Here is a 13,845-nt window from a genome sequence, read left to right on the forward strand (position 1 = left end):
GCAGAAAACACTTGCCCAAGGTGCCAAGCAGTGGGACTGAACCAGGAACCATGTGGTTGGTTAGCAAGCTACTTACCACACAGCCACTCCTGCACCTATGTTAAATTTCCCATTAATCCCAATGCTCTAAACTTGATGACAACTCTCTACATGGTTTTACACAGCTCTCATAATGACATTCATCTTCACCAGGGTTTCTCAAGCATTTTTTTTATCTATGGAGTTGCTTTAATTGCTCTTTTATTCTGGTGGACCCCCGTCGTCATTTGATGCTTAAAAACTAGTTTTACCCTTTTACTTGTTTCAGTCATTTGACTGTGGCCATACTGGAGCACCACCTTTAGTCGAGAAAATCGACCCCGGGACTTATTCTTTGTAAAGCCTAGTACTTATTCTATTGGTCTCTTTTGCCGAACTGCTAAGACACAGGGACGTAAACGCACCAGCATTGGTTGTCAAGCGATGTTGGGAGGACAAACACAGACACACAAACACACATACATATATACAGGCTTCTTTCAGTTTCCATCTACCAAATCCACTCACAAGGCTTTGGTCGGCCCGAGGCTATAGTAAAAGACACTTGCCCAAGGTACCACGCAGTGGGACTGAACCTGGATCCATGTGGTTGGTAAGCAAGCTACTTACCACAAAGCCACGCCTGCGCCTATAGTTTCATAGAATGTTCTTTATTAATGTTTTCATGCATTAATTTGTGTAGGTTGAACTACGTAAAATGTTAGAGAAAGAAATCTAGCTGTTTCTTGCAATATACACCAATACCTATTTCTAAAGCAAAATTTTCTCAGAGGCCTTTAAAATACTATTGTGAATCCCCAATTTACTATTTTTGCTGTATGGACCTCCAAAAATCTGATGTGGGCCCTTAGGGGCCTTGATGGACCCTAGTTCAGAACCACTGGTCTACACCTTAATTTCTTAGCAACCACCATATGAAAACAGTTGTTTAAACATTCAAATTTGGGTGTGGTATATCTTGATTTTGCACCTGCTATTCATAAAGTTGATTATGACAAAATTTGTCACAAACTGTGTGTACTTAGCATAGTTGGAGAATTATGAGAGTGGCTTTATGACCCTCAAGAGGTCAAAGTGCTCAGACATGCTTATAGGTACACAGGCAGCCAGTTTCATTTGTTACACTGACAAAATGACAGTATCTCATGAAAGCTAGATCCCCATTGAGGTCACCAGCCTGTGAGGCCTAAATACAATATATTAGTGGGATGAAAGAAACCCATCAGGATTTGGTTGTCAGAAACTGAAAGAAGTCCGTTGCATGTATATATATATCATGTGATCACGTGACCGACCAGGCTATCAGATGTTGCTACACATCACTGGTCACAATGCGCTTCGCATTGTTTTAGCCTTCGAATGACGCCACCCCACTGGCTAAGCGAGCAGGCCAACAGAAGAGTGAGAGAAAGTTGCGGCGAAAGAGTACAGCAGGGATCACCACCATCCCCTGCCAGAGCCTTGTGCAAATTTAGGTGTTTTTCGCTCAATAAACACTCACAACGCCTGGTCTGGGAGTCGAAACCGCGATCCTACGACCGCGAGTTCGCTGCCCTAACCACTGGGCCATTGCGCCTCCACGTATATGTATATATATATATATATATATATATATATATATATATATATCTTTATATATATAGTTAAACCAAACATGAAAACAAACAACACAAGGACGTGGAACAAGTATAGTGTTAATGGACGCTCGGGAAAGGAAAGAAAGAAGGAGGATTTAACGTTTCGAGCGGAGCTCTTCGTCAGAAACATAGAAAAAGGAAAGGTCCAAGAAAGAAAATCGCCAACGATACACACGCGGTCACACACACACACACACACACATATATATATATATATATATTCTCATCATCATCATCGTTTAACATCCGTTTTCCGCGCTAGCACGGGTTGGACGGTTCAACTGCGGTCTGGGAAGCCAGGGGCTGCACCAGACTCCAGTCTGATCTGGCAGAGTTTCTACAGCTGGATGCCCTTCCTAACACCAACCACTCCGCGAGTGTAGTGGGTCCTTTTTACGTGCCACCTGCACAGGTGCCAGGGGGGTCCGGCATCGGCCACGATCGGTTGGAGCTTTTAACGTACCACCGGCACGGAAGCCAGCTAAGGCGGCGCTGGCAACGGCCACGTTCGGATGGTGCTTTTTATGTGCCACCGGCACAGAAGCCAGTTGGGGCGGCGCTTTCATCGGCCACGTTCGGATGGTGCTTTTTATGTGCCACTGGCGCAGGAACTAGTCGGGGAGGCGCTGGCATCGGCCACGTTCAGATGGTGCTTTTTATGTGCCACCGGCACAGAAGCCAGTCGGGGCGGCGCTTGCATCGGCCACGTTCGGATGGTGCTTTTTATGTGCCACCGGCACAGGAGCCAGTCGGGGTGGCACTTATATATATATATATAGATAAGTATGTGTGTGTGTTTTTGTCCCCCATCACAACTTAACAACTGGTGTTAGTGTGTTTACGTCCCTGTAACTTAGTGGTTTGACAGAAAGAGAGAGTAATAAGTACCAGACTTAAAATAAGTCCTGGGGTTGATTTATTTGACTAAACAATTCTTTAAGGTGGTACCTCATGTGAGGGCCACAGTCTAATGATTGAAAGAAGTAAAAGATAGAATATATTGTGTATGTATATAGTGTGTGCATGTATATATATATATATGTATATGTATGTATATAGGTGTGTATGTATATATATATATATATATATATATATATACTTCACAGTGTTTAAATATGCACATACATTAAGTATACCATATTAATAATATTTACATTAGCTAAGCTGCTTCAAACAAAAATTTTAATTTTGTTTTCCTAATGTGACACATATGCACATCAGTAAATATTTTTTTTGCTGTTTGTATATATATATAATATATATATATATATATATACATACATACATACATACATATATATACATATACATACATACATACATATATATATATATATATATATATATACAGGTATGCCCATAAGTCGCTTTACCCATTGGTGTTTATTATAATTAGAACTGGGTTCAGCCACTTATGGCCATCCCTGTATATACCTCTAACTGGCCAAAGCAGGTTTATTCAGTGGTGAATGAGTGTGTGACACTAAAGGATGGATATGACCACCAGGTATCGATGTCTTTCACTCCTGGGGTGATTTTGCATTGCCTAGCTTGAGGTATCTTTTATTTGCACTGTTTTAAATGGTTTTAGTCAAACAAATTGACCCCAAGGACTTGTTTTTTGGCCTTGTACATATTCTATCAGTCTCTTTTGCTGAACCACTAGGTTATGGGGATGTAAACACACCAACACCGGTTGTGAGGCAGTGGTGGGGGACAAATGCAGATACGAAGACACACACATACACACATTGGTTTTTTTATTAGCACGAAAGTGCTAATAAAGAATTATCGAAAATTCTGACTGCCTCCTTTTTCTCAATATACAATATCTGTACACTACTTCAAACACTCTATACATACATACACACATATATATACATATATATAATCAAAAAAAGCAACAAGGATATCCAGAGGTAATGCAGTACGATCGTTTCATGCGACTCCATTTAATTGAATAATGCAATCATTTCATTACATCAATTTGAAATGTAGAGCAATCTTCAGCTGCACAAAGACATAGAATTTAATTAAATTAGAAGGACACATTAGTATAATTTTACCCAAAATCACCAAGAGGATAAGGCGATAGACAAAGAACATGTTTTACCAACAACATATATATATCATCATCATCATCATCATTTAACGTCCGCTTTCCATGTTAGCACGGGTTGGAAGGTTCAACCGGGGTCTGGGAAGCCAGGGGCTGCACCAGGCTCCAGTCTGATCTGGCAGTGTTTCTACAGCTGGATGCCCTTCCTAACGCCCACCACTCCGCGAGTGTAGTGGGTGCTTTTTACGTGCCACCTGCACAGGTGCCATGGGAGTCCGGCGTCGGCCACGATCGGTTGGTGCTTTTAATGTGCCACCGGCACAGAAGCCAACAAGGCGGCGCTGGCATCGGCCCCGTTCGGATGGTGCTTTTTATGTGCCACCAGCACAGAGGGTTATGTTATATATGTTATGTTATATAAAATTATCATCATCACCTTTTAACATCTGTCTTCCATGCTGGCAATGGTTAGATTTGTGTGTGTATATATATATATATAATGGAAAATATATCAATATCTATATGTATCTATGTATCACCATAACAAAAGTACAGTTCTTGTAATCCATCATATTTGGGACTTAGCCAGGACTGGATTATCAAGCATGCTGGTTCTTAGATCTCAGTTTTAGGAAAAAACAAAACGTAAGAAATCATGTTTTTCACAAGGTCTCGTCAAATGCATAACTGTATTTTACATTCCACCTCAGTATTTGCAGATGTCTTTTTTTGCAGGACAGATTAAGTCTACTAATGCCATGTCATATTTTAATGGTTCTTGAGCACCAAACTGTAAACATCGAAGTCTCTGTGATAGTCATGTCTTCATGTAACTGCATGCAGTTTTCAAAGACCGTTGATTTGAAAACAGCATTCTCTTGTATTGTTTTGGTACTAGACCATTCAAATAATACTGAAGCTGGTTGCGATTTAAGAAAAAAAATGTTTGCAGCAGGAATAGGCGCAGGAGTGGCTGTGTGGTAAGTAGCTTGCTAACCAACCACATGGTTCCGGGTTCAGTCCCAATGCATGGCACATTGGGCAAGTGTCTTCTGCTATAGCCTTGGGCCGACCAATGCCTTGTGAGTGGATTTGGTAGACGGAAACTGAAAGAAGCCTGTCGTATATATGTATATATATATATATATAAGTGTGTGTCTGTGTTTGTCCCCCTAGCATTGCTTGACAACCGATGCTGGTGTGTTTACGTCCCCATCACTTAGCGGTTCGGCAAAAGAGACCGATAGAATAAGTAGTGGGCTTACAAAGAATAAGTCCCGGGGTTGATTTGCTCGACTAAAGGCGGTGCTCCAGCATGGCCGCAGTCAAATGACTGAAACAAGTAAAAGAGTAAAAGAGAGAGCACGGAAACACATTGGTTTTCCTCTGAATCAAGCACCAGTTACATTGACTTGTACTTTTGCTTCTTAATGTTATAAATTGCTAAGGCTGCGAGCTTGGCAGAATTGTTAGTAGGCTGGGCAAAATGCTTAGCAGAATTATGTTGAGAGTTCATATTGTGCCAAGGTCGACTTTGCCTTTCATCCTTTCAGAGTAGATGAAATAAGTAGCAATTGAATACTAAACCCCACCCCTGAAATTGCCACAATTTGAAACCAATGTCATAAATTGTTGAAGAACCTTTATTATTTTCACACATAATAGCAGTACGGTGAGAGTTAGTAATGAGTTCAATGATGAATTTAGTGTGCATGTAAGAGTTCACTAAAGCTCAACTTTCAATCCCTTTCTGTTCATCATAGTTCTCCAGATCATAACAGAAAGTTATGAGGGCCTTGTTCTTAAGCTGAATCTGTAGTTGAATTAGAAAAGAAATTCTTGATATGGCACAGGAGTGGCTGTGTGGTAAGTAGCTTGTTTACCAACCACATGGTTCCGGGTTCAGTCCTACTGCGTGGCACCTTGGGCAAGTGTCTTCTACTATAGCCTCGGGCCGACCAAAGCCTTGTGAGTGGATTTGGTAGACGGAAACTGAAAGAAGCCCGTTGTATATATGTATATATATATATGCGTGTGTGTGTTTGTGCGTCTGTATTTGTCCCCCTAGCATTGCTTGACAACCGATGCTGGTGTGTTTATGTCCCCGTTACTTAGCGGTTCGGCAAAAGAGACCGATAGAATAAGTACTGGGCTTACAAAGAATAAGTCCCGGGGTTGATTTGCTTGATTAAAGGCGGTGCTCCAGCATGGCTGCAGTCAAATGACTGAAACAAGTAAAAGAGTAAAGAGTAAAGAGATATGGAAGCATAAATTGTTGAAAAACCTATATTATATGCACACACAATAGCAGTATAGCGAGAGTTAACAATGAGTTCAGTGATAAATATAGTGTGCATGTAAGAATTCACCAAGGCTCAGCTCTCACTCCCCTTCTGTTCATCATTGTTCTCCAGACCATAACAGTAAGCTCAATATCATTCCTTACTACTTTATTTCCCATTGAAGAACCCTTTCCCATGAACATCCTCTCATACCTGCCACCGACATCCACTTTGCCTCTCTCTATATCCACTCCTGTGAGCCTCTGACATTTGTTGCTGTCTTTGGTGCATCTTTTCTTTCTCTAACACTTCACATCAACTCCTTATTTCTCAGCAGTGGTTCTCAACCAGGGCCCATATAAGATTTTTGGGTGTCTATACAACAAAGAAATAAATTGGGGAGCCACAATATTTTAAGGACTCCTGAAAGAAAAATTTGCTTTAGATATATGTATTGGTGTGGAGGTGCAATGGCCCAGTAGTTAGGGCAGCAGACTCGTGGTCAGAGGATTGCAGTTTCAATTCCCAGGCCAGGCATTGTGTGTGTTTATTGAGCAAAAACACCTAAAAGCCCCACGAGGCTCCGGCAGGGGTTGGTGGTGATCTGTTGTATTCTTTCGCCCCAACTTTCTCTCACTCTTTCTTCCTGTTTCTTGAGTAATGCTGCAATGGACTGGCGTCCCGTCCAGCTGGGGGGAACACATATGCCACAGAAACCGGGAAACTGGGGCCCATGAGCCTGGCTAGGCTTGAAAAGGGCACATAAATAAATAAAAAGCATGTATTGGTATATATTACAAGAAAGAGTGAGGTTTCTTTCTTTCAACATTTTACTTAATTCAACCTACAATTTAATGTATGTAAACATTAATAAATAACATTCCTTAAAACAAGTTTTAAACACTGAATGGCTATGGGGATCTGCCAGAATGAAATAGTAATCAAAGTGGGTTTCATAAATAAAAAAAAGGGTTGAGAATCCCTGATCCACAGGTTTCATTTTATGTATTGTCACCAATCATCCCCTCCTCCTCTCTGACTCATTGCTATTTTCCTTTACCTTCTTCCAAACTGAGATTCATCATTAACCACACCTCCAACCATTTTCACCATTCACCTCAATCTCCATCACTCACCATCTGTCACACTCCTTCCAAACTTACTCACCATCCTTCATATTTTCGGTCCCTCTTCTCTCTTGATCGACTTTCTTGTACATTGAGAGCATACCATCACATCTCATTTCCCCTATTCATTCTCGTTTCCAAGTTGGGGTGGCCATGCATCTCCCTTTACAGCAAGATACCTGTTCTTGTCCTCTTTTATATTTCAACTTTTTAACACCAGACACAAAGCCACCTCTTTCAGTGCTACACTCCCAGTCTGTCGAGGGCATCTTTTCTTGCAAGTTACTTGGGGACTTCACAAGTAACAGAGCCATGGAAAAGCACCCAGCACTCACTGTAGAGTGGTTGATGTTAAGAAGGGTGTCCAGACATAGAGACCATGCTGAGGCTCAATGAAGTCCTTTGCCTTGTCAGTTCCTGTTGAACTGGCCAAAATATGTCAGCATGGAATACAGATGTTAAATGAAGATGATGGTGATGGTGATGATGCTGATGATGATGATGATCATCATCATTATCATCATCATCATCAACAACATATTTATGTCTATTCTTCCATGCTGCTATCATATATTTAGTTCAATTGGTGTTTGAGTCTCACGTTGGATGAACACACACACACATGTATATATATACATATATATATATATATATATATACATACATACATATAGAGGTATAGATGCTTACACACATCTATACATTACATATAATTCACATTTTTGTTCATACATATGTATAAACAGATATACATATATAAATGTATACATATATATATATATACATAACACACAGAGACATGTATTTTCATGCACACACATATATATACATATATATGCTTATATATATATATATACACATACATAGATTATATATATATATAAATACACATAAATACATACATACACATATATATATATAGATATATACATACATACATAGATACATACACACAAATATACAGGATGAGACACATACATTCTGCGTCTACTTTGTATGCTATCTCTCTCTCCTATCTTATTTGTCATGGGAATGAATCTGCTTGAAACAACATCAAGGAAGGAATCCAATGGGGGTGATAGTAGTGAAGTCTGCTACCTGCAAGCCACCAATGAGACACTTCATGGATGACCTAACTCTAACAGCTTCCTCCAACCCGTTTACAGGCAAGCCAGGTCCTGAAGGTATTGCATGATGTGGCAACAAGGGCAAAAATGAAGTTCAGAAATGCGTAAGTAACCAGAAAGTTTTAACTCCAAGTTCAGGATGGGGTTTAAACCATCAAGAGAGGAGTACCCAATAAAATATTATACAAAAATGATGCCACATGGTTCTGGGTTAAGTCCCACTGCATGGCACCTTGGGCAAGTGTCTTCTGTTAGAATTTCATATCAACCAAAGCCTTGCGAATGGATTTGGAAAATGGAAACTGAAAGACACATCATATATATATATATATATATATATATATATATGGAGTGGCTGTGTGGTTAGTAGCTTGCTTACCAACCACATGGTTCCAGGTTCAATCCCACTATGTGGCACCTTGGGCAAGTGTCTTCTACTATAGTCTCGGGCCGACCAAAGCCATGCTAGTGGATTCGGTAAACAGAAACTGAAAAAGAAGCCCATTGTATATATATATATATATATATATTTATATATATGTATATATATGTTTGTGTGTCTGCGTTTGTCTCCCCAACATTGCTTGAGAACCAATGCTGGTGTGTTTACATCCCCGTAACTTAGCGGTTCAACAAAAAAGGACCGATAGAATAAGTACTGGGGTTGATTTCCTCAACTAAAAGCAGTACTCCGGCATGGCTACAGTCAAATGACTGAAACAAATAAAAGACTAAATATATATAATATACATATATATAGATATCATCATCATCATTTAATGTCTGGTCTCCATGATGACATGGGTCGGATGGCTTGACATGGAGCTGGCTAGCTGGGAGCTGTCCAGATATATAGATATATATAATGTATGTGTGTGTACATTTGTGTCTGTGTTTGACCCCCACACTGCTGCTTGACAATCGGTGTTAGTTTGTTTACATCCCCATAACTTAATGGCTTGGCAAATGAGATTGATAGAATAAGTAGGAGGCTTAAAAATAAGTACTGAGGTTAATTTGTTTGACTAAAAATTTAAGGATGGCCCCAGCATGGCCACAGTCTAATGACTGAAACAAGTAAAAGGTTAAGATGAAAAAATGTCTGTCTTGTTGTCAGAAGCAGTGCATTCTATACAGACAAACAGACAGATGATTAGTGAGGAAGTCAGAGGAAGTTAGGGAAAAATTAAGGCCTGGGTCTTCTTGCACAGGCTTCTACCAAAACTCTGGGTAGCATATGTCTGGGTATTGACAGTCAAAGAAGTGCAGATGCAATCTGTAGAATTAATTGAGAGATGGGAGAGCAAACAGATCTGCCGATGGCTTGGAATTCCACCAACTTTCATGCTGGCGAAGTGGGGGGACAGATTAGGGTTGGGTAGTTATGGCTGCCCCAAATATCAAGTTCAAGAAGCGTTCAAGTTGACAAAGGGTAGGGTTGTGATGTATAGAGATTGCAGCCATGAAAAGATCAGTGATTGCAGATGTCACCACAAGATTAGATCACAAGCAGAAAACTGGCTGAAGATCATCATCATCATCATCTATTTTCCATGCTGGCATGGGTTTATCAGTTTGACTGGAATTGGTTAGCAGAAGAGCTGCACCTGGTTCCAGTCTGTTTTAGCTTGGTTTCCACAGCTGGATGCCCTTCCTAACACCAATCACTCGATAGAGTGTACTGAGTGCCTTTTACATGTCACTAGCTCAGGTGCCTTTAACTTGTTACTGGCACGGGTGCCTTTTACATATCACCAGCTTGGGCTCCTTCTATGTGTCACTGGCACAGATGCCTTTCCTGTGCCATCAACACTGGCCATGATTACAATTTCACTTAGCTTGATGTGTCTTCTCAAGCACAGCAAATTGCTAAAAGTCTCGGTCACTTGTCATCATGTCTGTGAGATTCAATATCTGAAGATCATATTTCATCAGCTCATCCCATGTTTTCCTGGATCTATCTCTTCCACCAGTTCCCTCCACAGGTAGAGATTGGCACTTCTAGGAATCAATGTATAAGAATATAAAGAATCAGAAGAACACAATTGCAGCAATAGAGGAAAGAGGACCTAAGGCAGAAGAGACACAGGAACCAAGCCAAAGTCTGATACCTTAAAAGAAAGAAGGGTGAAAGTCATGGTCTCTGGAACATAGATCACAAGGCACCATTTATAAAAGGGAACCTGTCAAAGTCGGTTATGTGTTATGGAGCTTGGAGATTGGAGTCCTTGGAAAAGCAGGAAAGGTGAGGAAGAGAAGAGCTTCATAAGTTAAGTTAAACAGTAGAATGATTTCTTGTTGACTACGGGACAAGTGGCAGGGATTGAGTCAAAAGATGAGCAGGGACTGGCTAACTGGTTTTAAAGTGTGAGGAAAGATAGATGGCACCTGAAGACTTTGGTTGAAAGTTAGTTCTAAGAAAATGACTATCAGTCAGAATTTACAGAAAATGCATCTAATATGTATATATATATATACTCTTTTACTTGTTTCAGTCATTTGACTGTGGTCATGCTGGAGCACCGCCTATAGTTGAGCAAATCAACCCCAGGACTTATTCTTTGTAAGCCTAGTACTTATTCTATCAGTCTCTTTTGCCAAACCGCTAAGTTACAGGGATGTAAACACACCACTATCAGTTGTCAAGCGTTGTTGTGGGGACAAACACAGACACATAAACATATACACATGCATACATACATAGCAGTAGACACTTGCCCAAGGTGCCATGCAGTGGGACTGAACCTGGAACCATGTGGTTGGGAAGCAACCACACAGCCATGCCTATATATGAGACAAGTTACAGATAATGGTCATTTCATATTTTTCCTTAATTAGAGCAAATTTGGCTTACAACTGTTTCTAGGAATCATTGTAGGTCCATTACTGATATGCTTACTCAACTGAGCAAAATTGAATGACCTAAGAAAATTAATGCTACTTTTATCAGAGCCATTTCTGGTTAAATGGCTCTGACAAAAGTAACATTAACATTTTAGGTTGTTCAGCTTTTCTCAATTGATCAATAACTCAATTGAGAAACCTATGAGTAACGAACCTATAATGACTACTGGAAACAGCTGTAAGCCATATTTGCTCTGATAAAGGAAAATTATGTAATGACCATTATGTATAACCTGGTCTTATATATCACTCTGTAAAAACCAGTTTGTCTAGAGCCTGACCACGGATTTACAATATAGAGTTGTGATAAACCATAACCGTGGACCCTGCCATAAGAATATTTGGAGGTTTTCTCTAAGCTAAACAATATTGTTTGCCTGTTGTACCAGCAAAGAACTTATGAAGTATTTTGCCCAGACTGACAATCCTCACTATTAGCTCTACATATGATGGGCTTCTTCCAGTTTCCGCCAACCAATTCCACTCACGGAACTTGGTTGGCCTGAGGATATAGAGAAGACATTTGCCCAAGGTGTCATGCAGTGGGACTGAACCCAAACCATCTGGTTGGGAAGCAAGCTTCTTACAACACATCCATACCTGCACCTATATATATTATCATCATCAGAATGGTCATCATTTAATGTCCATGTTGGCATGGGTTGGGCACAGTTTGATAAGGACCCAGGGAGTAATGGTCTGCACCATACTCCAAAGTTTCCACAGCTGGATGCTTTTCCAAATGCCAACCACCTTACAATGTGTATTGGGTGCTTTTTTTCATGCTATCAGTACTATTGAGGTCATTATGTAGCTTGTAAGTCAAGAAACCCAAGGAGGGAGCACATTACCTCTGTACATTAAATGAGGGCCATGATATGAGGAAAGAGGTTGGAGTAGAGCAGGTTTCTGTTGTATAGGAACTACATGGCTGTGTATGTACAAGGTGGGAGCAGAGAGGACGGTCATCGTCATTTTTGAAAAATTCACAAAATTATTAATTTTAGCTGCAAACAAATTTTATTGACATCAATGTGTTTGTATTGAATTAGCATTTGTCATAATCAAGAGAGGAAAACATCCTTCATGTGGTGTCTGTTTTTATTGATGCATTTCTGAAGGCATTCTTGGAAGTTGGACACCACTCTCTCTAGTATTGTTCTGTTGATTTGTGTGACTTCCTTCAAATCATCCAATGTACGGGGCTTATGTGCATACACACGAGCCTTGAGGCTCATGTGTATGCACATGAAATAATTACACATGGTCAAATCAGTGGACCGAGGAATGTCAGGAAACCTGGAAATGAGGCAGTCACCAGAGAGAGGCTCTGGCTGTGTGGGTTCGTTGAACCAACCTGCTGAAATCACATAAGTCGAATAGGCTTACATTTTCATCGTAATTCAGGTACAAAGAAGTTGTTTATCATCTTCATGTAATGCTCGGAGTTCACAGTAACAGCATTTCCATTACTGTCTTCAAAAAACGTAAGGACCAATGATGGCAGCTTTTCCAACAGCACACCAGACAGTCACTTTTGGGCCGAGCAGTGGTCTTTCGTGCAGGTCTCTCGGATTTTCAAGAGCCCAATAACAACAGTTCTATTGATTCCCCATGCCATTGAGGTGAAAATGAGCTTCATCATTCATTAACAAAACGAGGTTGCCATTTGCCTCAAAAATTGCTTCCATCTGACGTGTGAAGTTAAGCCGCTGTGCGTAGTACCATGGTTTCAACTGCTGCCCAATGGCCAATCTGTACGGGTGGAAATGGTGGTCTCTATGCAAAATACACCTTACCAATTGATTATCGATGCCAAATTCAGTGGAATGCCTCTGAGCAGAGTGATTCAGACTCCTTATCAAATCTTGTCTGATGCATTCCACATTTTCTGGGGCCTGTACCATTTATGGCACCCCCACCGGTTTCTTATTCATTAGTGTACCTCGTGTATGAAGTGCATTCACCCAACATAAGATTGTGTTACAGGTGGGAACAGCCTGATTTTGGTGAACGTTGAAGTGGCACTAAAACTCACTGCTGTAACAGACTTGTTATTCTTCATGTAACTGTTATAGGAAAACATGCGATACTCTATCGTCCACAGTGCCATGGCTCCACCTGAAAAGAAAAAAAAACAAAATGCTAAGACACCATAAACTGAATGGAACCTGTTGGACATAAGTTTCTTCTCCCAGGGCTGAGTAATAGCCATTTCAAAAATGTCCGTCCTCTCTGCCCCACCCTGTATATGAGTGTGAATATATACACATTTACATTCACACATCTTTCAGATTCCCTAATAGCTATGATCATGTGACATCAACCACAAAACACTTTAGATACAAGGAAATAATCCAGATTAGCAAAGCGCAATTAAAATATATACATAAATATACATGTGTTTATATATATCTTTTATCTTTTACTTGTTTCAGTCATTAGACTGCGGCCATACTGGGGCACCACCTTGAATTTTTAGTCGAATGAATTGAGCCCAATTCTTATTTTTAAAGCCGGGTACTTATTCTATTGGTCTCTTTTACTGAACCGCTAAGTTACGGGGACGTAAACACATCAACACCGGTTGTGAAGCAGTGTTGAGGGGACAAACACAGACACATATATGATGGGCTTCTTTCAGTTTCTGTCTACCAAATGCATTCACAA

The 13,845-nt window shown here is 40.4% G+C and overlaps 1 long non-coding RNA gene across 1 annotated transcript in view; it reads right to left on the reverse strand.

Moving 5' to 3' along the window:
* Positions 1-1,350: 1,350 nt before the first annotated feature.
* Positions 1,351-13,845, reverse strand: part of LOC118766354 — a 16,234-nt gene continuing 3,739 nt past the window's right edge. Inside the window, exons 2-3 of the long non-coding RNA XR_005002290.1 lie at positions 3,527-3,529; positions 1,351-1,361 (exon numbers count right to left, since the gene is read on the reverse strand). This is a non-coding gene — a long non-coding RNA (uncharacterized LOC118766354). The remainder of the gene's footprint in view (positions 1,362-3,526; positions 3,530-13,845) is intronic.

Source organism: Octopus sinensis, linkage group LG15, assembly GCF_006345805.1.
Source record: "Octopus sinensis linkage group LG15, ASM634580v1, whole genome shotgun sequence".
NCBI lineage: Eukaryota > Metazoa > Mollusca > Cephalopoda > Octopoda > Octopodidae > Octopus > Octopus sinensis.